The sequence below is a fragment of the Pseudopipra pipra genome, chromosome 24, assembly GCF_036250125.1.
Source record: "Pseudopipra pipra isolate bDixPip1 chromosome 24, bDixPip1.hap1, whole genome shotgun sequence".
In the NCBI taxonomy this organism is placed as follows: Eukaryota; Metazoa; Chordata; class Aves; order Passeriformes; family Pipridae; genus Pseudopipra; species Pseudopipra pipra.
In genome coordinates, this window is record NC_087572.1 from 7,037,754 (window position 1) to 7,061,381 (window position 23,628).

General features: G+C 47.5%; 1 protein-coding gene and 1 long non-coding RNA gene across 3 annotated transcripts in view; one reads left to right on the plus strand and one right to left on the minus strand.

The window, feature by feature from the left end:
* Window positions 1-9,158: 9,158 nt before the first annotated feature.
* On the minus strand, window positions 9,159-16,458 carry LOC135402332 (uncharacterized). The gene is made up of 2 exons (XR_010425089.1): window positions 12,162-16,458; window positions 9,159-11,958 (listed from the first exon to the last, which is right to left on the minus strand). It is a non-coding gene; the product is annotated as an uncharacterized LOC135402332 (long non-coding RNA).
* Window positions 16,459-16,644: 186 nt separating this feature from the next.
* Window positions 16,645-23,628, plus strand: part of LUZP1 (leucine zipper protein 1) — a 38,169-nt gene continuing 31,185 nt past the window's right edge. The window contains exon 1 of one of the 2 annotated variants that reach the window (XM_064635390.1): window positions 16,645-16,794. The gene's annotated coding sequence lies outside the window, so the exon portion shown is untranslated. Of the gene's footprint in view, window positions 16,795-22,912; window positions 23,107-23,628 lie in introns of those variants that run through there. The other variant, XM_064635391.1, reaches the window with a different exon arrangement.

The window sequence follows — 23,628 nt, forward strand, 5'->3', positions numbered from 1 at the left end:
TATGGTTAGTGCCAGTGTGGAATGACTGGAACCTCAGAAAACAGCCAGGAGCTTCACTCCTTGGTGACAAGAAATGGGAATTTAGAGAGGAGAGAATGAAGTGACACACTAAGGAAAATTTTCTTAGCAATTAAGGTTGTTGGGTTGGATGGGCCATCACTGTCTCTGGAAGTCTTTAAATACTGGTCAAACAAACATCTGTCAGGAATCATACTGTCAGAACCCTCTGCTGGGGCTGCAGAGGGTGGAGCAAGTCCCCTCTAATCTGCACTTCTCTGCTTTTGGGATTATTTCCCTGCTTTGGCAGGTGGAAGGCTGGCACATGGAGGTCTTGGTTGAACTCTTGGACAGGACAGCACACCAAGTGGTGCAGCCCAAATTTCATTCAACTTTTTAGTCTCTGGGCATTTTACAGCAGAAGTGTCTATACTGTGTTATGAGAGGCACCCACTGCTTTGAAAGTTATCCTGTATTCCTTCTGACAGCCCTTCAATCTCTTGGCCTGCCCCAATTCATCTCCACTATCAACTGCTGTGGCCATTCCAATGCACTCCACCACAGCCCAGGCCCACCACAGCTTTCAGCCTCTCCTTTGCATTTGAGGCACAGCCTCACAGCTTCTCCCTGTTGCCGGTGCCTCTGCTGAGGACTGGACCATAAAGTGATGGCCTGGGACCACCTGTATGCTGCAGAGTCAAGCAGAGCAGTTGTCTGGTCACAGAACTGTACTCTTCTCTCTCACATTATCCACCAAGGGCACTTAAGGCTGCCCTGTTTGGGACACAACTCTCCTCCCCTCCCAGAAGTGTGCTGATATAGCTCCATCCAGCTCAAGATTTTGATGGTGCTGCTACCTGGCCGTGTCCACACAGTCTGCTTCTAAAGTGCGTCCAGAGTGCCCACTGGCTATGGTGGTTCTCGCCTGTGCTCACTCCTTAGCTGTGCTGTTGCTTTGCCAGGGGACATGTGAGCTGACACAGGCCACAGCCACACAGGGGAAGGCCTGAACCATTAACTAGTGTTGACAACTGAGCTCTCACACCTGAGGCCAGTCCCTGGCATTATTCAGTTTGGTGTTACAGCAGTGTCCAACTTGGAGCTTCAGATTCCCTTCTGGGCTGCCATCCCTGTGCCCAGGGCACTCAGAGATGCTACCGTTAAGGGACAAGACGGTATGGCACTACCAGTCCAGTCTTGCTCTGGAGGTAGCTGAGGTATGGAGGCATCACAAAAGGTTGGTATAACCACTTCTGCTAGAAAAATGGGATATATAGTTTCATACTGGGTCTGCAACAGGGGACCTGTGTGACTACATGAATTCAGAGATACAACTGCAGAATCTTACAGGGTCTTGTCACTCAAAGAACCATTTGTAGAGACTCAAGAAAGCTCTCCTAGCTTAACACAGAACATGGCATATTCCAGAACACTGGCATCTTCTGGGTTCCTCGGGGACTTGAATAAGAGAATTAAACATGGTTTCTCTGCCTCTCTTCCAGCACCACCAGCATAGTGCTGGTGCCTCCTGCTTTGTACTAGTCTCTGCTGAGAGCTAGTCTGGCCTTCCCACCATATGGCTTCATGCTGCCTGAGGCAGGGCTTGTCTTCAGCCCTTGTCTTCACTTCTGAACTACCTTCTACATACCTGTTCTCTTCCTATCTCATGTTTCAGGACGTCGTGCTAGCAATGAGCCCTTGGGTCACAGTGCTCCTGCAAAAACTTGGCAGCAAGACTCACTCTGTTGTCTAAATGATGCTGAATTTTGGTCTGCACATCACTTAGGGACCTTCTCCACAGTGTCCTTCGAGTGACCTCATGCCTGGTTCTAACCTTGAAATCAGAGCCTTGGAGCAGCTGATGGCACATCTCATCAGAAATACTGACAGGGGCAATGAGAGTTAGTGTATGTGTCTTCCTTCTCAGATCTGGGGATGTACAATACATAGAATCGGAGTAATTCAGGTTGAAAGGGACCTCTGGAGGTCGCTAGTCCAAAATTCTGCTCAAAGCATAGCCATCAGCGATTTTCTCAGCTTTCCAAGGATAAGGATGCACAACCACTCTGAGTAACCTGAGCCAGTGCTTGACTGTCCTCCTGGCGGAAAAGATTGTCATAGGTTTGAAAAGAGATCTTGGAATTTTCCCCCCAGTGTCGCCCGCCCCCCTCCCCAGTCTGTTTGTTCCGGGATGGGGGGAGTCAGGAGGGGGAGAGGGAGCGGAACGCCACACGCTGCGCAGCGCGGGAGCGGGCGGGGGCCCCTCTAAAGAGCGGGCCAGGGCCACGCCTCGGAAGCCCTTTTGTCGGGAGGATTGGGGTTTTTTTCCACCGATGGACAGAGCGGGAGCTGCTTTGAGGGGTTTTTTTCGGCGCCTCTTTTTTTTTTTTTTTTTTTTTTTCTCCTGATGGGAAGTTTTTTCTTTTCCCTGCCGGATGCCGCGTGGAGAGCGACTGAGAGACCAACGCATCTCGCAGCGAGATGCTCTCGGGGCGTGGGGGCTCCATTATCAGAGCTGCCTGAGTTGAGATTGCGCCTTTGGGAAGAAGGACTCTTTCTATGAAGCCACCGGCCTCTCCCGTGGCTGCGAGCAGCTGTTGAGCTGCCAGGGACAGTTTTGCCATCAGCCCTCCCTCCCACCCCCATCCCAGTTTGCTGCGGGGTTTTTCCCCCCCTGGGGAATTAGGACTTTGTTTTGTTTCTTTTGAAAGTTTTGGTTGCACCATTGTTGTTTATTCGGATTTGGTAATAAAGAGCTGTTCTTTTCCTTTTCCACACTTTCACTTGCAGACTCTTAATTTCGAAGTTGTAATCTTGTTAGACAAAGATTTTCCTTATATCCAGTTTGAATTTCTCTTTTTTCACTTATGTCTGCTGTCTCTCAGTCTCCCACCAATCACTTCCTGCTAGGTCCTGGGGAAGCTGCTCTCAGGTTTCCTCACATCATTTTCTTCTCCAGGCTGAGCAAGCCTAGTCCATTCAGCTTCTCCCTCTGTGTTCCTGCAGCAAGTAAGTTCTCCAGTCTCCTGACCATTCTGGTGTCCATCCATCAACCTCACGCTGCTTTAGCTATGCCTTTCTTGTACTAAGAGGCCCAAAACTGGACACAGTTTTCCAGATGTGGGCTAGCAAGGGCTGAGTAGAGCAGGACAATCACTTCCCTTGATTTATTAATTATGCTTCTGCTAATATAGCCTTCTCTGCACCACGTCACACTGCTGGCTCCTGTTCAGCTTGCTGTCTACCAAGACCCCCAGGTCCTTTCCAGCAGAGCTGCTATCCAGCCAGTCAGTCCTCAGCCTGTATCATCTCAAAGGGTTCTTCCTTCCCTGGTGCAGGACTTTGCATTTGTCCTTGTTGAATTCTGAAGGTTCCTGTTAGCCCCTTCCTCCAGACTGTTAGGTCACTCTGAATAGTGGTTCTGCCCCTGAATGTATGCACTGAACCCCCCAGCTCAGTGTCAGCTGCAGACTTGAGTGCACTCCATCACTTCCTCCAGGCGATTGATAAAGAAACAGGACAGGTCCTAGGACAGTTCCCTCTAGTACTCTGCCTATTATCAGGCTGTCCACCCATACAGATCCCAGCATCCCAAACTGGATTCATGGATATTGTGTGAGTGTTGAAAGCCTTGAGTTTGTCAAGGCTCATGCACAGACCCAGTAAATGTCTCATACAAGGCAATCAAACTGGGCAGACATGATTTACCCTCTGCAAATCCATGCTGACTGCTCACTTTGTTCACTGTGCTCTTGGCTCAGATCCAGACTCCCATGGCATTACAGATGAGGGCCAGAACTTTGCCATTCTTTTTTCAGACCATGTTGCAAGAGAAAATGTCTGGGCAGGATGGCACAGAAACAGGAGCTCAAAAGAGGTCAGTCTGAGTGACCTGTGCAGCACCTTTTCACTTAGACCACAGCCCACAGGGAAAGTGTCTCAGAGAACAAGAGAAGGAGGAGAGCACATAGTTTATGTCTGCTATGTGAGGAGTTCTGATAAATAATATTTCGCTGGTGTAACTTTAGGGCTGGCTCCAAGTGGTTGCTGAATTGAGATTTCTTCACGCTTGCAAAGTCCCGAAGAAGATGGCTCAAATGGATTAAAGACCAGTGGGCAAATGGAGGCAGGGTATGTAGAAACCCAAATCATAGGGAAGTCTTTAAAGAGAAAGGCCCCTTCTTCCTCTCACCCCTTTGGATTGAAGGATGTTACCTCTGCTTCCGTGCCAGTGTTTGTGCCTGTTCTTTGGGAAGGACCTGGTGTCCTCTGTTTCTTCCCACTACTCAGATGGGCATAGAATCAGAGAATCATAGAATGTGAAGGGGTTGGAATGGACCTTAAAGATATCTAGTTCCAACCCCCCTTGGTGTCCCCTTGTCAGGGACACCTCCCACTAGACCAGGTTGCTCAAGGCCTCATCCAACCTGGCTTTGAACATTGCCACGTTTGGGACGTCCACAACCTCCTTGGGCAACCTGTTCCAGTATGTCACTACCCTCACAGTAAAGAACTTCTTCCTAATATCCAGCCTAAATTTCCCCTCAGTCAGTTTGTACCAATTACTCCTTGTCCTGTCGCTACAGTTCCTGAGGCACAGTCCCTCTCCCTGTATGACCCCTTCAGATACTGGAAGGTTGCTATGAGGTCTCCACTCAACCTTCTCTTCTCCAGGCCGAACAGCTCCAACTTTCTCAGCCTGTCTTTGTAGGGGAGGTGCTCCAGTCTTCTTACCAAATTCGTGGCCTCCTCTGGACTTGCTCCAACAGTTGCATGTCCTTCTTATGTTGGGGACACCAGAACTGTACACTGTGCTCTAGCAGAGGGGGAGAATCCCCTCCTTTGACCACATTCCTTTTGATGTAGCCCAGAACATGTTTGGCTTTCTGGGCTGTGAGCGCACACTGCCGGCTCATGTTGAGTTTTTCATCCACCATTACCCACAAGTCTTTCTCCACAAGGCTGCTCTCAGTCACTTCTCCACTCAACTCGTAGGTGTGTTTGGGATTGCCCTGACCCAGGTGTAGGACCTTGCACTTTGCTTTGTTAAATTTCATGAGGTTTGCATCAGCCCACCTCTCCAGCCTGTCCAGGTCCCTCTGGATTGCATCCCTTCCCTCCAGCATGTTGACTGCACCATACAGCTTAGTGTCATCAGCAAATTTGCTGAGGGTGCATTCAATTCCACTGTCAGTGTCTCCAACAAAGATTTTGAACAGTATTGACCTCAGTACCAACCCCTGAGGGACCCCAGTTGTCACTGGTCTCCATGTGGACAATGAGCCATTGACCACAACTCTTTGTGTGCAATCATCGAGCCAGTTCTTTACCCACCAAGGGTCCATCCATCAAATCCACATCTCCAATTTGGAGACAGTGATGTTGTGTGGGACAGTGTCAAATACTGTGCATAAGTCCAGGTAGATTATGTCCGTTGCTCTGCCCCATCCACCACTGCTGCAGTCCCGTCATAAAAGACCACCAAATCTGTCAGGCATGATTTTCCCTTTGTAAAGCCAATCACCTCTTTGTTTTTCATGTGCCTTAGCAGACTCTGCTCTATGTTCTTGCCTGGCACAGAGGTGGGACTGATTGGTCTGTAGTTCCCAGGGCCTTTTGCTTTCCCCTTTTTAAAAATGGAGGTTATATTTTCCTTTCACCAGTCATCAGGGACTTCACCTGACTTCAACAAAATCTGAAACCTTTCCACCCACCATCCTTCCCATAATTCCTGTATTATGAGCTGATCAACTTGAAATTATTCCCCTATTTGCTGTCACGGTTTAGGAATGGCATTTTCCAATTTAGTACTCCCACTAACACCACACACCACTTCTCCTCCCCACCTCCAATTGGACGTACAAAAAGAAAGATCAGGACTGAGATAAGAACTATTTACTGGAAACAGCAATAAGAGAAGAAAATGAACAAAAGCTCCTGACAATAAAAAATACCACTGTTCTGTCTGCCAAATTTACTGGACCAGAAGGAACCCCTTCTCCCCTGAAGAGGGAGAGTCCCTTTTTCCCCACCTCCAGCAATGAGGTGAAGTGGTGAATAACCTTGGGTCCTGGCCATGCCAAAAAATGAACCCAGTCCTGGCTGAAACCAGGGCACTATCCACCCCTTATTTTATACCATCTATGCCATACCCAGATCCTACACCTTCCAACTATATACATAAATATATATATATATATATATATATATATATACAAATATACACAAGCACAGGTATTATTTCTATATTCAATGGCTGTCCCTAACAGTTTCTGTGACTCACTGTGTAGGACTCTGCATAACAGCTTTCCGTTTTCAATGTATCCCTACAATACAGCAGGAACCGTCTCAGTGAAGGGAGTGTGTCTTTTGAACCTGTCCACAGTCTTGGACAGTGTCTCCACAGTCGAGATGCAGGTCAGTAGGGAGGACCTGATCTTCATATTGCCAGAGTCAGGCACTGTTTGTTCTCCTTCTTTCCATGACATCAATGCCCATGAGTTGGTGTATGATGATGGCACGCCCCATACAAACTTCCGTCACATGGATTGTGTGCACTGGACCTCATCTGGATCTACAAGGACTGCTTGTTATTTGAATCCCTGTAGACTACCTCCAGCACAGCTAATTCTCTCAGGTACTGGACACCTTTCTCCATGGCGTTCCACCTGCTTGGATGCACTATTAGATCATCCTTGAGAGAATCCTTTCCTTCACCCTTGACATGAGAGTTTTTGTCTTCTTCCCCATCCCTTTGTCAATGCCCTCATCCCAGGACAGGGATCCCAATTGCTTGGCTTCACTCCCATCTAGTTTCATATTGTGGGCTGCGATATCCCAGCATTGGAGCAGCCAGGTCACCAGGGGCTCTCATGACTGGTGACTGAAATCTTTTCTCATATCTTGCAGTTCACACAGCGATAGGGATCGGTTGATTATCTCTAGCCCTGCCTCTTCCTTCTGTTCTGAGGGCCCTTCTTCCTCTTCATCCCTCACTAAGCAAACTGATGTATTGAATGTGTAGGGGTGAATACTACCATCACGGGTTGTTCCTCTGGTTCAGCTGTAGTTTGAGTGGCCTCGGTGCCTGTTGGTCTGCTTTCCTCCTCCCCCTGAGGGTGCTGTCTAATAGCAAGCAGTGTCTGATAAATAGTAGCCAGGGTCCAGCACAGTGCAATAAATTGTTCCTCTGGAGTTGCCACAGCATTCTCCTTGCAGATTACCTCTCATTTTACTAGGGTCCTGTAGTTCTTCAGGGGAGAATTCCTAAATCATTGGAGCAGGGAATTTATCCAAAAATTGGCCCATTCTCTCCCACATTCCATGCCACTCATGACTATCCACCCTCGTGGCAGATACCCAAATGAACTTCCTAGAAATTTCTTTCTTGGCTCTAAACATGGCGTGGACTGCACTATGGAGACCTGGCAAGCTTAGCAACAAGAACATGCTTTCCTTAACACCCAAAGGAAATTCAAAAGTCTCAAAAGCTGTTGTAACAGCCCTGAAGGAGGAAAAGGGGGTGAAAAGCTAGGGAATATCATCCTCCCCTGTTCCCCCTACAGGTTGGATACAATTATTAATGGACTCCCAAAGGTAGTGCCCAAGGTGAAGGCAGGACAGCAGCACTGAATAACCCTCACACTGATACCACACAATACAGCAACAGAACAATCCTGATCCCCTCCTTGCTCTGAAACAGAGCATCATGATGGTCACACAGTGCATATATGCAAACATATCAGGGTTCGGTACCACACCCACATGAACAGACCAAGCAACATTGTGGCCAGCAGCTTTGTACCTAATACAACAAATGCTAGATCATATTTGTTTCCAACATGCTCTGGGCAGATCTGTTGTCGCAACCCTTCAAGCCCCACATTGTGTGCCAATTAAGACTGTCATGGTTTAGGAAGGGTATTCTCCCATTTGGTACTCCCTCTAAAACCATGCTCCACTTCCCCTTCCCCCTTCAATTGGAGACACAAAAGGCAAAGGTCAGGGATTGAGGTAAGAAAAACTTACTGGAAACAGCAGTGAGATAAGAAAAAGAACAAAACCAGCAACAATAGTAACAAAAGGTACAAGAAAAGAGACTATTTACATGGAAAGCCCCCAACAATAAACAATACCGGACTATTCCATTCGCAACATTTACTCGACCAGAAGGAACCCCTTTTCGCTGGGAGACGGTCTCTTCCCCCACTCCGGCAATGATGTGAGGTGGTATAGAATAACCTCTGTGTCCTGGCCACGCCCCCTCCTGGCTACTGCAAAAATTAACCCTGCCTTGGCCAAACCCAGGATATTCGTACATATACAAATGAAGCTAGGAAGAGGGAAAGGAAAGCAAGACCTTGGCAGTACAGCCCACTGGTTAGAACACACCTAGAAAGCAGAAGACAGAGGGTCAAGTCAGTTCTCTAATACGTAGTAGAGGGTTTATGCACAACAGCAGTTGAAACTGTGAACTTTGTCCTTCAGTATCTAGGGAGTGACATTGTTTAAAAACAGACTTCCCAGCAGACTTCCCAGCCCTTGCCTTAGGAGGCTGGCATTTCCAGGAAAAAGCTGAGTTGGCATCAGTACTCAAAGCCAAGGAAAGTTCTCAGCTGAGAAAGCTGGGACAGCACGTACACATGCACAGGGATCTAGAGGCCAAATGTCTCCACAGAATTTCTTCTGATGGTTCACCTGCTTAGTGTGAAACATAAAACCATAGATCATGGTCCTGGAAGGGCCTCTGAGAGGCCGGCTAGTCCATTCCCATTGCTCTGCCTGTATCAGCTATGCTTTTGCCCTTTTCCCATCTTTCCTACTCTTGAAAATTTCCAGTGATGAACAGAATGGCAAAATACAGCATAGGAAGATGATCCACTACTATTCTTTGGGCTTTTATGACACTGTTTAATTCAAGAGTAAACTAATTAGGCCATTTCTTTGATTAGATTATAAGCTAATTTAAAAAGGCATGTAGTCTAATATTATACCATTCTTAATGTTGGTAAATATTTGATATAGTGCTTCAGGAACTCATATTGGAAAAAAAACTGATATGGAACTGGCAGAGGAAAACACTTGCTAGGAATCATAAATGAAAGATAAGTAACACCCCACAACCTCTGAGTGGAAAGGATGAGACTCTCATGTCACAGAGATCAATGTCCATATTTACCATGTTTTATAATGCTCTGTGAATTGCAGTCCAGAGCACACAAATTCATTTCACAGAAGGTACACAAGGGCTGTGTGATTTCTCAGTGCCTCTACAATGAAGCTCTTGCAACACTGACCACACAGGTAACCTAAAACACATTTTATGTTTCTACTGAAGTACATACTGAGATGTCCCAGCACATAGTTATTTCAATTAAAATGTGGAATTTATTGAGAACAGAAGAAATAGCTAAATGTAAGTCAAAGCACGTGTGTTCACTGCAGCACCATTAAATTCCAGTGCAGGTTATTCCTACAACCAGGAAAGAGGACAAGTGTCAGCAATGAAGAGTCACCATGACTGAAGACTGGCAGGACAATGAAAATGGAACCTGATCAATCCTCTCAGGATAAGCCTGAACCTTGCAATGTGAAAGAAAGATGGTCGGTCGTGGAAAGCCTGTGGGTTGAGGGAATCCTGCCATGCTTACCTATCTGAAAACAGTTCCCTGTGAGGGCGTTACAGAGGAAACAAATGCTGTATATGTGTCTTGGTTTAATGACAATATATTCAGGAGGTGGAACCTCTAATGAGGTAAACCTCCACTTCTCTTTTGTTTACTCCCTTCTCCCAAATACTGACAAATTTTGAAGTTACGAGGAGTCTGAATGAAGGAGGAAAAAGATAACAATTCTACTAAAAAATGGAGAACAATACAGAACAAAACAAAAACAAACAAAAGCACAAAATATGTTACCTAGCCACTTCCTCTCCCTTGGTGATAATGAGAAAAACCTGGAAGAGTGTTTCGTTCAAAGAAAGGAGTCCTATGCCACCAAGACAGCAGCGTGGATCCCGACGAAGCAAAACCATGTGACGTGACAACGATGGAACCAAAGCAGCGCTGGGACCAGGTGATCATGAGCCAAGTGGTGGCAGTGCCCCGTACAGCTCCCAGAAGGAAATTCCCAGGCTTTTGGCATGGCTGTGGCAGCGGCTGGCAGCGGCGCTGGCACCCCTCAGGCAGCTGACGGCAGTTGCCACGGCAAAAAGCACTGGTGACAGCTTGCCACGGTGAGGGAAAGCTGGGTTGCGACAGAGCGAGAGCAACCGCTGATGAAGCAGGTTGGTCCCCGGGGGAAAGGCTCCAGTGAGCAAAACCACAAGTACCAAGAGAGACAGTTCCAGAAGCACTGGAGAGTTTTATCCCCTTTCCCTGAGTTCTCGTGATGTTTCACTTCAGGGACCACCCTACTCTTTCTAGCAGGGTACCAGTGCTGGGGGACAGTCCCTCCCTGGTGCAGCCCCGGCAGGGCAGGGGTGGTCCCCTGTACTTTGAACTATGTGATGATACAAAAAATTCAACAAAAAAGCTTCTTATTTAACTAATACTATAACATTATGTAAGACTACTTACATATATGAAGCCCTACTGATGAACAGATCACATCTTCACAAACAAACCTGGCAAAAAAATCCTTTTTGAAATGATTGCTTTGTAAATGTAACTAGTATATGGCATGATGGAAATGTGTTTGCACAAGACACTTTGTAACATAGTGTCAGAATGTCTTCCTTGACAATTATGATTTTTGCCACCCTGATATTCTAATGCAAAAAGGTATTTTGATACCATGAAGATGTGATGGCTCATATTTTCCTGGCTATTCTGTAGCAGTTAATGATGGATAGACAATTTCTGCTGGTTCAAATTTTGAACTACCAGTAGTGCATAGAAACTACTTCTCGGTACCCTGCTTTTCCTTTTTGAGTTTACTACTCCCTCTGTGGTAAACCTTGCAAGTCCTTGAAGGAATGTCAAGAGGAACAGCCCGTAGCTACAATTCCCATGCAATTTACATTATGACAATCTGGCCACAGGTTCTCAGTAGCTCTTGTCACTCAGAGGTGAGGAATTCCCAACAGCTTCGGCAAAATTCATTCAACTTTTCTGAATTCTTTTTCAATACAGCCAAGATGGTTGTCTTCAAAATACCAATGACCAGACACATATTCCACACAATTGTTGCCAATAACAGATTTTGCATTTAGATTTCATCACTGGTGAAACAGAAGAAAATGTGAAGAGCCCTTTCAGCCAGATTTCCTCTAAGCCACCTCCTTTACATACACACCACCTCCAGCTTCTGGTGGCAACTCATACCTTCACAGCAGTTGTATTTCCAGCACCTGTTACTGAGGGAGAGGCCCTCTTCCCCAGCCTGCCAAGGTTCATCTGAGTAGCAGCCCTGACCTAAGGCATATTGCAATTGTTCTCCCCAATTTGGTGTTGTCTGTAAACTTGCTGAAAGTGCAAGACAGCTCATTGCCCAGGCCATTAAAAAAGACATTAGTCACTATCAACCTACCAGTGTGCATCCCTGAAGGATGCCCCCAGGAACTAGTTGCCAGTTGGATTTCATATGGTTGATATGAGCCCTTCAGCCCAACCATCCAGCCAGTTCTTCATTCCCTTCACATTCCAATTATCCAGTCCAAATCTCACTAACTTGCCTACAAGTACACTGTGCAGAACCATGTCAAAAGCCTCGATAAAGCCAATCCTAATCAATTTGACACCCTCCACACAGGCTGTTGTCTCATTGTAGAAGGAAATAAGGTTGGTCAGGTAAATCCCAGTCACTTTTTCATCCTTCATGTGCTTGGAAATAGCTTCCAGGATAATGTGCTGTCCAGTCTCCCCAGGGACTGAGTTGAGGCTGACTGTTGCCTGGATCCTCCTTCTTGCCATTCTTGATGACAGGTATGATGACATTTGTCTTTTTTTCAATCACCAGCATCTTTCAAAGATGACAGAAATCAACCTTGAAATTATATTGGCAAACACCCTTGGCATTCTCAAATGCATCCCTTCTGGCCTCATGTGTAGACCTGACATTTTTAAGATGTCTGCTCCAGGAAGGGATGAAACATCCCCTAAGCTCAACTGACTTTGAAGACATTATTTCCATTACCTAGATTGAAGGACGGAAATGAGACTTACATGGAAGAATCTGTAGTGGAGATGTCTCATACATGCAGACAAACCCTGCTCCTACTGTGTGCAAATCCTGTTTATTATTCCCAGCAACTGCAACTGCCCATCCTGGTGTTCTCCAGGTACGCCAGGTTGTGGCTCCTGGCATGCCAGGTTGAAGCTGGTGAAGACAAATAAGAAAACCCTCAGTCTGAGGAGGAGAAAGTGTTCTCACTGTAATGCCATAGCATATGCTTTCTGACTGAGAGGAAGGTGGCAGTAGTACAGACTAACAAGACATTGACCTGTTTCTTATGTGCCTGTTTGCTTCTCAGCGCCTTTGTTACCATACCCTGGTATGGCTGCAGGCTCCTAGGGGAGGTAATGGTGGCACCTTGCTGATTCTAGGAACGAGAAACAGTTACACACACAAAAACCCAAACCCAACAAAACTTATGTTGTTTGCCATACAGAGTGCTGATAATGATGTGAGACTACCAAGCCATGCAGCACTGCTGCCCAGACAAGCATGATTCTTTTTTCCCCACTCACTGTGTTTTAATAATATTCCTAAACTGTGTGGCACTCAGGAGAGCCAAGGCTCCAGCTCTGTTGGGAGCTTTTATAATATCAGGATCTTATCATGACTCTGACGTTCTAAATACTTAAAACCTGAACACCTGGAATCAGATAATAACAGAATAATCTTCACTTCCATTAAAAAAATATCTAATCTTGCTTTGCAGAGAGAAGCAAGAACCACTGGCTTAGAAAACAGTGGACTAATTCAGCTCACTAAACAGGAAGAGAAGTATTCACTCTGAGTTATCTGCCAGTTTAATGAACTGAATAAATCCCAGAACTGGTGCAGCAGAAACAGCACAGATGCACAGGTACTTTTAGGAGGGATGCAGAACTGCATGTATCATCATCAGCAAGCTGTTAGATCAACTCAGACACTTCACTCAAATTCACCATAGAAACAGAGTGAGTACAGAATAGCAAGAATATCTGAAGAGTTAGTTCAGGGACTTCAAGAACTGGAAGATGACTCAGATTGACATTTTTAATAACCCCTGAGAAATCTGCTCTCTGTGAATTTGGCTAATCCCTTTTCAATCTCATGCCTCTGATGTTCATGGCATCCTGGAGCCATCCACTTCTCACGTTACCAAGCTGTGCATAAACTGTATGAGCTACTTTTGTTTGTTTAAAGCTACTACACCCATATGGGTCCTCTGTTGTCAGACACACTGACAGCTTCTGTTGCTTCCCCATATTATTCATGATTTTATGGGTGTTGTCATCTCCCCTCGCCCATCATTTCTGGTCACATCTGCCCACATTACTTATACCCTGCTCCCTTGGAACTAAACAACCTTTCTATCATGTACTATAAGAAGATACTACTCTCCAGGTACAGTCTTCCAGCTAAGGAGATCACATCTTCCTTCCATCTTTAACCCACCCCGCTATCCATATCTGCCCACAAGCAGAGCAGTCTTCTCCAGACCACCCTAAGCAAGGGCACACCACCAGCAGTGCAACCTCTAGTGCGCCTCCTCCTCCACTCCCCTGTGCCTCTGCCTCCTCTTTCTGTTCCAGCCTCTGTGTCATTTTCCCCCTTCCTGGTCCCATTCACCCTTCAGGGTGAGTTGGGCTTCCCTACTTTGCTCCCATCTTCCCTGCCAATTGGATACCTTTTGTTCAGCACCTCCCCAGCCCAGCCATGAGCTGAAGTTGCCTCCTCACCTTGTTAAATCCCTCATTCCACTTGTCCCTTTCTGTCCTTTTGTCTGCAGCTTCCACTGCCTGCACAAAGTCCCCATACATAAAAACACTAAAAAAACAAAAAAAAAATGGCTCCTTTCTCTCAGAGCAGCCAGAGCTTCCTTAGTTTTTCTCTTTTCCTCTATGTCATTTCCTTTCCCAGGACAGAAATTTTTAATTTTCTAACCTCACTCACTATGCTTTTTTCTGTGGGATATCAGCTTGGCAGCCCTGTTGCCACAGGCACTGTACCACCAGCTGCAGCCATGCTGCTTCTGCACCACACACAGTGAGCAGGGTGTCTCCCACTTGGATCTAGAGATCTGATATTTGTCATTCCCTGGTTTTCCATTCACTGTCTCTTCCTCACACTGCAGTCCCCACTCAGCAGCTGGTTCAGTTGCCGCCTTGGGGAAGGGCTTCCTTCTCCCCCTTTATCAGCTCAGCTCAGTTTGTTCCCTCTCACCCCCTTCATCTGCCTCCATCACTCATGCTGGGTGGGACTTTACCTTGCACCTTGTGCTTCCCCTCCAGCAGCAGTTCACTGTGCCAGTGCTGCTGGCATCTGGTGGCACAGGAGGCTGAGGAGTATCTCTCCCACTGAGTCCTTAAATGAGCGTTCTGCTCTTGGTTGCACTACTGCATGATGAGGACTCGCCAAAGACTGGGGCATGGTCACAATGCTTGTCTCTTGGCTTGGAAGGACAGGTGCTGGGTTTCCAAAACACAAAGCAGGCTGCCAGCACCACTGGCAGAAACCTCTCTCCCTAGATGTCTCCTCAATAGCTGCTAAGCGGCCCCCCTCGGTGCCAGGAAAGATCCTGCAGAGCCTGCTGCAGCCAGCAGACACTGATGACCACAATGAACAGGTGAGATCCACACAAATGGTATGAAGGATACACCAAGGAGAGGGCCTGCCATGGGGAGACACATTCCCTCTTCTGTCCCTTCTCATCTCATCCACTCCTGAATGTGGTCCTCCGGAGTCCCTGAGCCCATCTCAGCACCCAAAATTCCATCTTCATAATGATGGGGACTGAACTATGAACACTTGCAGCTGTTTTCCCTGTGGAAACCAATGTGGACGACAGCAAGGGAGATTATGCCTGAGGAAGGATGCCAAACATATAACAATACTTTCCTAACATCTCTTCAGGTTCTTCTTTAGTCAAAAGGAGGCATTGTTGTGATCCCCTGGCAGCACCTGGCAGTTTTCTTCCCCTCATGTTTCATGCTTTTTTGAAACACTTGGGAACCTTTAGTGCCAATATCATGCTTCGGCAATGAGTTTCACCATAAAACATATGAAAAAGTATCCAAGCACGGCCCCATTCCTCTCGCAACACAGCAAATCCAAGAAGCACATGGAAGACACTAGGCTCTAATGTATCCAACTCCTGGCAAGCCTGAGGTGTTTGCATTTAGCACCTGCTGAAATAAATAAATACCTTTTTTTTTTTATTATTCCGCTTCATCTCCCAGTCATACTCAGATAATGCCATTGCTAGATGGGTATCAAGAGCTGGAATTGTATTAGTAAACTTCCCTCACACCAGTTCAGAAATTAGAAGTAACATCTGTAAAGTGGAGAGCCAAAACCCACTGAATGTGGTTGCACTGCAGAGCACGTGGAGCACATGCCTCTGCTGCTGCACTCTGGTGCACAGGTGGAGTGTCAGGAAGGCAAATACTTTCCCCAGCAAGAATGACTACACAGTTCGCCTGCAAGCAAGGTCTTGTTCATTCTGTATCTTCATGTGAGCTTGGATTTAAGCTGTAACCTAGAGAATTCACTGAAGTGTTGACACTTCATTCAGAACAAGTGTATTTCAGGCTGTGCTGTGGAAACAGGATTAAAGAGTGATATTTAAACTCGGTGTGACAGCAAGGACAACACTTTAGCAAAGCATTACAAGCAGATCACCTGGCACTTGAAGCATCTTCCTTTGGCATTATCTGAAATAAAACAATATTGGAGAGACAACTTTAGTTAAGGATACAGTGGCCAAAGGTGACAACGCCTTCGGAGCCTGTCCTGTCTTGCTGACTGGCCAGGAGGCTGGAATTGCTCATCAGCCTGACCATGTCTGCTGTGGACTCAGCTGTACAGAGCACGGAGCCATGCTCCCCGGTGTCCCTCACCATGCCACCCGTCCGGTCAGGAGTCCCGGCGCTCTGCTTACAGCTCAGGAACACCGGGAGCAGATTTTTCCGGTTAGTGCTGGGGGGATCTCTTGTCTCTGATCCCATCTCAGCATCTCAGGGCTGCACATACCAGACGTGGAACCAACCACAGCTGGACTGAACACCAAGTCCCAAACTTTCCGGGAGATGGCACTGAAGGAGGGGATGCAACGACGAGATAGGGTAAAACTTCGCTCTGCCACCTGGCACGGGACTCTGCCCTGTTCTTAGGGAGCCGGCACCGGCACTGCCCGTCTCGCCACCGGCCCCTAAAGCCACAAGGCAGTGGTAGCCCCGGGCCGGGGCTGAGGAGTGGGTTATCCGGCGCGCTCTGGACCACAAATCCACCGTGAAACCAAACATGGGAGCACCTCACCTGCGCCCAACAACGCTGCGTCCACAACACCCGCCTCGCCCGGTTCTCTCCTGGGGCACCTCGGAAAATTGCCTCCCCCCCCAAGCGCAGCCTGACCCCCCCAAAATGGCGGCCGCTCCCTCCCCGCCCTCTCCAGGCTCCGCACCGCGGCCGGGCCGGCCCGCCAGCCCCCGCCCCGCTCCCGCTGACGTCAAGCACCGCCCGGTACCGCGTCCCTCCCCTCATTGTCAGCGCCCGCACCCGACACCCGAGCCCCGGAGCCCCCCGTGGGCTGCGGCTGCCCAAGCACGGGCTGGGAGGGAGGGAGGCCCGGCCGCTCCCGCTGCCCAGGTAGGCAGAGGTGGGCGATGAGTGGGCGGGCGGGGGGTGCCGCAGACCGGCGGGGCGGGGAGGAATTTGAGGCATCCGCTTTGTCTTTGACCGCCGCCTTCCCGTCGCTTCCTGGGCGAGCGGGTGGGCGCCTGAGGGCCGGGTCGCCCGCGGAGTGGCGGGGGCGGTGGGGTCTCCCCGCGGGCGACCCGGCCCTCAGGCGCCCGGCGGGGCCTCGGCTCCCGCTCGGAAATGGAGCCGCCGTCGGGCTCCTTCCGACGGGACCGGAACAGCCGCTTTCCTGAGCGGAGAGCGGCTCGGTCCCCGCCCGGGAAGGGCACCACGGTCCCTCCGGGGCTGCCGCGAGCAGGACCTCTGGGAAGGTCCTTAACCTATAGCTGGGGCTTGGTGGAGTTGAGATTTTGGAGATTTCCAGGCACTTAACGCGATTTCTGTGGATAACCATTTTTTTTCCTTGCTGCAGCCACATGCTCCCTTTCCTGATGCTTATTTTTCCTGAATTCCCTTTTTTTCTAGCCTGCCTATGCTTATCATATAATTAATAACGTTCTTTTATATATCTGCTTGTCCGACGCTCTGCCTTTGTTAATCACTTCAGTTTTCTTTGCTCTGCCGTCATGAAGGAATTAATTGATGGAGCGTTGTGAAACTTTTCGTCTTCCTAGAATTTCTCAAATGTACCCCATTTGGCTTTGTCAGGTGTCCCACGTGCCATGTGAAGCCAGCAGCACAGCAGACCTTTGCTGGTTGTCCTTGGTCACCGCACTTTCACTGCAAATCTGCATTTTTTTTTCCCTTCTAATGCTACATCTGAAGCCTTTAAACCGATTAAACACAAGTTAAAGTGACCATCCCAACTAATCAGGATGTTCAAGTTAGCTGCAGTGGGATTAGATTTTAATTGATGCATAAATTCTGTTAAAATCCTCCACAAAAATCACGGGAAGGAGTGCTCATTGCTACCCGTGTGTATTGGGGTTGTTGCTATTGAGTCTCTCACTGAAAGCCGCTGGGGTGGGCAAGCCACGTTCTCTGAGTGATACTACTGTGATGACAGTGGAAAGGGGCAAGTATTTTTACAACCCTGGAGTAGTCTCAGGCATTCAGAATTTAGGGAAAAAATGCAGCAACTTACTGCATGCCTACAGTCTCTTAGCAGAGATATGCATCTCCCAGCCTTCAGGACAGTGAGGGGGTACAGTGTTCCTCAGTGTCACAGTTTGTGTGAGTACAGAACCAACAGCTCTGTGCTCTGGTCAGTTTGTGCAGCCAGCGGCCAGCTGGCACATTTCGGCAGGGGCAGCGTGCTTCATGGATGGTTTGCATTTGTGGCACTCGCAGAAGTATAATTCCTTCATTGTTTTGGCTCTACAGTGGTCAGGATGGCAAAAAATGGTCGGCACTGCCTGCCAGGTTGACTCCCCCACCCTGGGGCTCCAGGAGACCCGAGGGAGTGATGACTGTGCAGGGAGCCCTGAAGTGCAAGACCCTTCCTGGGCATGGGGCCCCCTCACCAGGATCACACCTGGGCCATCTGGGGCTGCTCAGGGCAGCCAGCCCTCTGTACCACTGCAGGGAGGAGGAGGAGGACATGGAGAGCTGGTTTCTTTTGGAGTTATTGCTGAAAGTTCCTGTGGAAAGAAGTGAATCGGGGTAGAGTGTGGGAGAACAGTGCAATTCAACAGTAGCCACGTCCCCCCCGTGTCTCCTGTTCTGAGTAGCACTTCAGCCCCAACTTCCCTTTAATCCTATAAATGGTAAAGTTTCTGCACTCCAGTACAGGGCAGCCTGACTGACTTTGACTTCCTAGGAAGTAGAAATAAGTTACAACAGCGTGAGCTTTTCGCTAGCCCTCTGGCTTTTTCTGTGTTCTGAAAATCTGGCCCAACTGAGAATAAGTTACTGATTTTCATTATTTAATGTGAGCTAGGAAATACAGGCAAAAATAACTCTTGTTAAAAAAGAGAACTCTCAAATGTAGCTGTTACCAGAAATGATAATGTTTAAAAGCCTGGTATGCCTTGCAATCAAGACCACATAATTTTGTTTGTTCAAATGGGTTGGTGATTACCTCTTTGAGTGTCACCTTACCAGAGTATTGTACACAGGCACTCTGAGGTTGTACTCATCCTCCATGAAACCTTTCCTTCCCACCACAGGCTGTGGTCTGTGAGGAACCAAAGGCTTCCTTCCTAATGGAAGTTTTTCAAAAAGTGTGGTTGGCATGACTGAGCCAAATGACAAAAAAGAACAATTTTGATACAGTTGTTACACTAAAAAGAAGCAAATAATCTTCTTAGGAGGCCATTAGGATTGGAAGATTCATGCAAGGGTGATGAATTGTAGATGATTCGTAGCAGTAATATGTGTTGTACTGACTAGTGCAGTGCAGGTCATGGGAGCCCTTAAAATGTGTTGGAAGAGAGAGCCCTCGTTGTGATGGTTATGGCGTGGTTACTTAGGTTTTTGCAAGTCTAAGGCCCGATGTACAAACTTTTTGCGTTGGGTAATGGTCGGATCCACTCATGTGAAGTAGTAGAAAGCACAAGTGTTTTCAAATACTTGATGATAGCTGATGAGCAGGTGTGGCTTGCCAGCACTTCCTGCATTCCCAGTGCCGGTGGTTGGCTTCGTCCTTCTGTTCTGTTATTCTCTGCTTTAGATGAGCTGAATCTTTGACAGGCTTTAGTCCTTTAATTTGATGTCCTCTTCTCTCCGTAGTCACCAAAGGTGGGATTAATCTCCCTGTCCAAGCTCAGCTGTTTGCCAGGGTAACAGGGGCTGGCTGCCTGCTCCAAATGGCAACTGTGGCCATTCACTGCACACACACATCTCTCCAGATTTGAGGGTTTAGAGCTGGTGACAGAATCAGTTTAGTGGAAAACCCACAAACCATTTGCCTTTCATAGTCCAGATTTAGGAGCTTTCATAACCACCCTGACTCTGAGAAGGCACTCCAGGCATGCTATTTCTGTGAAGTCAGTGGGGTTTTGGCTGATTCAGTAGCCTGAAAACCAGTGCTTTTTGAGATGATCAAATATGAAGTGTGGCATTGGATAACAGCCATCAGAATATGGCAATTTAGGCTTTAATATTTTTGTGTCTCTGGCATTGTCTTAGGTTTTGGCAGTGATGTTCCTCTGCTAAGGCCCTAATTTTGACAGATAAGGGGTTGTAAGGATCGGCTCAAGCCCTGTGTTCTTTAACCCTTGCCAGGGTGGAGTAAGATATGCAGATGCAACACATAGCCTTACCTAAGTGTGCCCTCAGCATGCACAGAAGTATGAACGCCATTCACAGGCAGTTTCTGTTTCCTTCTATGTAAAACAAAGCTGAGAATTTTTCTGTGCTTTCTTACGGAAGTTGTGCAGTGAATTTAATACTTGCATTCCTGAACATTTGAATTTCTCGTAGAAACAAAATCCAGAAAGTTGAATGCACTATCAGGGTGACAAGCTGAAAGGAGAGAGGTTTTAATGTTACGCTCAGCACTCAGCCTGCTTTGCAGCCTTGGGCCATGAAAGTGGGAGAAGTTATGCACATAGTGGAACCCCTTAGGATTGGCATCAATAACTCCAGGAATTAAATGGATAATTTCTTTGCTTACGAACAAAGTTGCCAAAATACACATTATAAAGTGTAAGGACACATCAACTGGTAAGTTTGTTTCTGTGTGACAGTGCGAAGATGAGAGTTGCTGCTTGCTGCTGCAACTCTGTCTACTTGCAGGAGAGACAGGGATTTTCACATCCTATCCAGTCATGGATTTGGAAGTGCTACATCAGCGCAGGTGGGCACTGTTGCTGGAGGAAGTGGACTTGCCCTGCTCCAGCTGACACAAACTCCATGCAGCCACGGGGAGCAGTTGATCTGCATGAAAATTAACCATCAGCCTCCCTCTCACTCCTTTAGCCCTGCCTGATTCCCAGCCTGACTACCAGGGTGCTTTACTCTGGTCAAGAAAGGGAAGCATGGGACTAGAAAGGGGCAGGTGCAGTGCAGTGCCACCTGAAAATGACTATGAAACTTAAGTTTGAGGATCTAGTCCGCAGTCTGTGAGGTCACTTGTGCAGTGATAGCATCCCTTGAACATACTAGGTATTGCTGTCTCTGTTCAAATCTCTGCCACCACCTTGCTTTCATGGTGCTTTCACTTTGGACATCCTGCCTTTGTAAAATTCCTGATTGCACAAAGCGCTGCCCAGGTTTGAGCAGAGGAGTAGAGACACCATGTTTAGAGTACTTCAGTGGAAAAGTTCCTGTATTTATTAAGTCTCAACAGTTTTGGCCCTGTTTGTCAAAGCTTGATTGGATTGAGCTAACCTCAAACGTCTTCCTTGCAAAGTAACTTCTGAGCCCTGTTGTCTGGGGTCTGATCAGCTGTATTGAACTTGGGCCAGCAAAGTGCACTGGTCTCATGTGTGTAAATACTTTGTGTGAGCTGGAAACTTCCGTATAGCTGCTTCTCAGCCCACTGCAGCGTAACAGCTGCCATCCTGAGCTGCTCTGGCTGTCCACAACCCAGCCATGCTTGGTGCCAGCCCTTGTCCTCCCTTGCCAGCAGGCACAAGGCAGGCTTGGCTCTGTGGGCAGTTCCCAATTCTCACAGGTGGGCTCCTGGGTGCTCCAGGATGAAGCAGGGGAAACATGCACTGCCAAGTATGGGCGCTTCTTCACCACCCCTCACTGTCTGCCCTGGTTTGGGAGGAATGTGGTTTTGCCCTTTCAAGTCACAAAGGGGAAAGTGTAAGCTTTAGTGATTTTTAATTAGTACTGATTGGACAAGCCCCTGCATGTAAACGTTTATAGTTCTGAATTTACTTAGCTAATTGGTTTTTAAGCCATCGATTAAGTCATAGTTTGACCTACTGTACAGCTGAGGCCGTAGTATCAAGCCTCACTTAGTACTGAATTAACTCATTAACTCGGCGGTTTTGAGGTTTGCAGTTTCAAATTGCAAACTTGATGATTGGGGGGGTGTTGATATAAATAAGATTTTTTTTGCCACAAAACCCCATGTTACTTGGTTGGATTTGTGATTGTTTGTCTCAGAAATAGCAGGAGAGATTTCATTCAGGCTCCCTGCAAACAGTGTTGTGGCCAAGACCAGGCATGCATCCTTGAGTGTACACTGCACACCTCTGAGAAAACAGAGCAGCAGGAGATGAGAACCGAGACCTTCTTAGCCCTGGTAGGATTCAGCTCTGATGGTTAGTATTACAAAACCACTGGAGCTTGGGGCTCATGTGTCAGGCTGTGGCTGTAGGCAGGTGATATGAGAGGGCTGTCTGACCTGTGTCACCACACAGCAGTCCTGCGGGGCAGCCAAGGAGGGTGCCTTCTGGTGACACACATCACCTCTGCTGCAGGACAGCACCCCTCCCACTCAGAGAGCCAGTGAGCAACACGTAGCAAGTCATCCCATCTACTCTGAGGGGGCAGGAGCAGGCGACAGCAAGCACACTGCACTGGAAGTATAAGTGCCGTGGTAGGAAAAGGTGTAGTGGGAGTGAAAGAGAGAGCACGTTGTTGCGTGACATGGTAGGACCTGTGTTTGTACTTCTCATGTATGTGTTGCAGTGTTCTAATTGACCTCTAAAAGTGGTAGCTTCATCGTAAGAAGATGTGCCTTTCTACATGACCGATCATGATGAAATAAGCTCAAGCAACTCTTTAATTAACTCAAGAATGTTTTTCTTTACCTTGAATGTTTACTTTTCACATTTTCCTCTGTTGTCACGTGCAATGCAGATGCTTGCAGAAAGCTAGAACAGCTCTGGGCTATGCAGCAAGGGCTCCTGGCAGTGTGGTTCTGCTGCCTGGTGTCGTCAGCCCTGCCACCCTGTGCTGCGTGCTGCACAGCTCCATACAGCTGGGAGTGACAGCTTTTGCTGCAGAGCTGCAGCAAAATCTGTCAGACTTCGTTTTCACATTTATCCTCAAAATTGCCTTAATATAAATTACTTTTATATGCCTTATCTGGGTTTTAAGCTCCAAGACTGCCTTTTATCTTCCCTGGTGGATTGGTTTGAAAATCGCAGGACACGTTTCCAAAGCTGAAAAGAGGCTGCAGAGGCTCCAAGGTTGCACTCGCTGATCATCTGATTCCACTGCAGCACTTTCAGCTGCTTGTGCCTTTGAGGTGCCTATGCCTCACGTGGGAGTGCAGTGGGTTACCTTAAAGGGAAAATCTGATGAACTGCTCCAAGAACTTGTTGTTACATGTGCTATCTTAGTGGAATTTACCAGAATAGAAAGGAGATTTCCTGACCTAGGATCTGGAACAGAGCTGCAAAAACATTAATTCCTCAGGTAGCGTGAAATATGTCTGTTTTACTGAAAAACAATAATTCCTGGATGATAGTAAATAACTGCTAGTACTGCATTGTGGTGAGAATTTGAACTTGCAGCAATTGAGAATTCCTAATGAGGCTTCTCACTTTACTGTCTGTATCCCATTCTGCTCTTTGGGATTGTTTTTAGTGCTGTTGAGTGTGATTAATGTCTTTGCATAAAGGTATCCCGTGTGACGTAATAGTTGATGTATCTATTTGAGATTTGGCTGTAGTATATTGTAAACTGTCTGCATATGCTCTGAAATTCTCTGGATGTTGCCTTTTTGCATTGGGCAGAGGATGGCAGCAAGAAGCAGAGTTTGGAGTAGGGCTTTTCCTTTTGTCTGTAACCACTGTCACAGAGGGACTGTGAAAGGGTGAACAAGTATCAGCAGTGCTTTGGTAAAGCCGTGAAATTGTGTTTGAAGGTGACTGCGGGAGCAATGCTATGACCAGCTGTGGAGGTGGGGGGCTCTCTTCCTGCAGTGATGGGAAGATG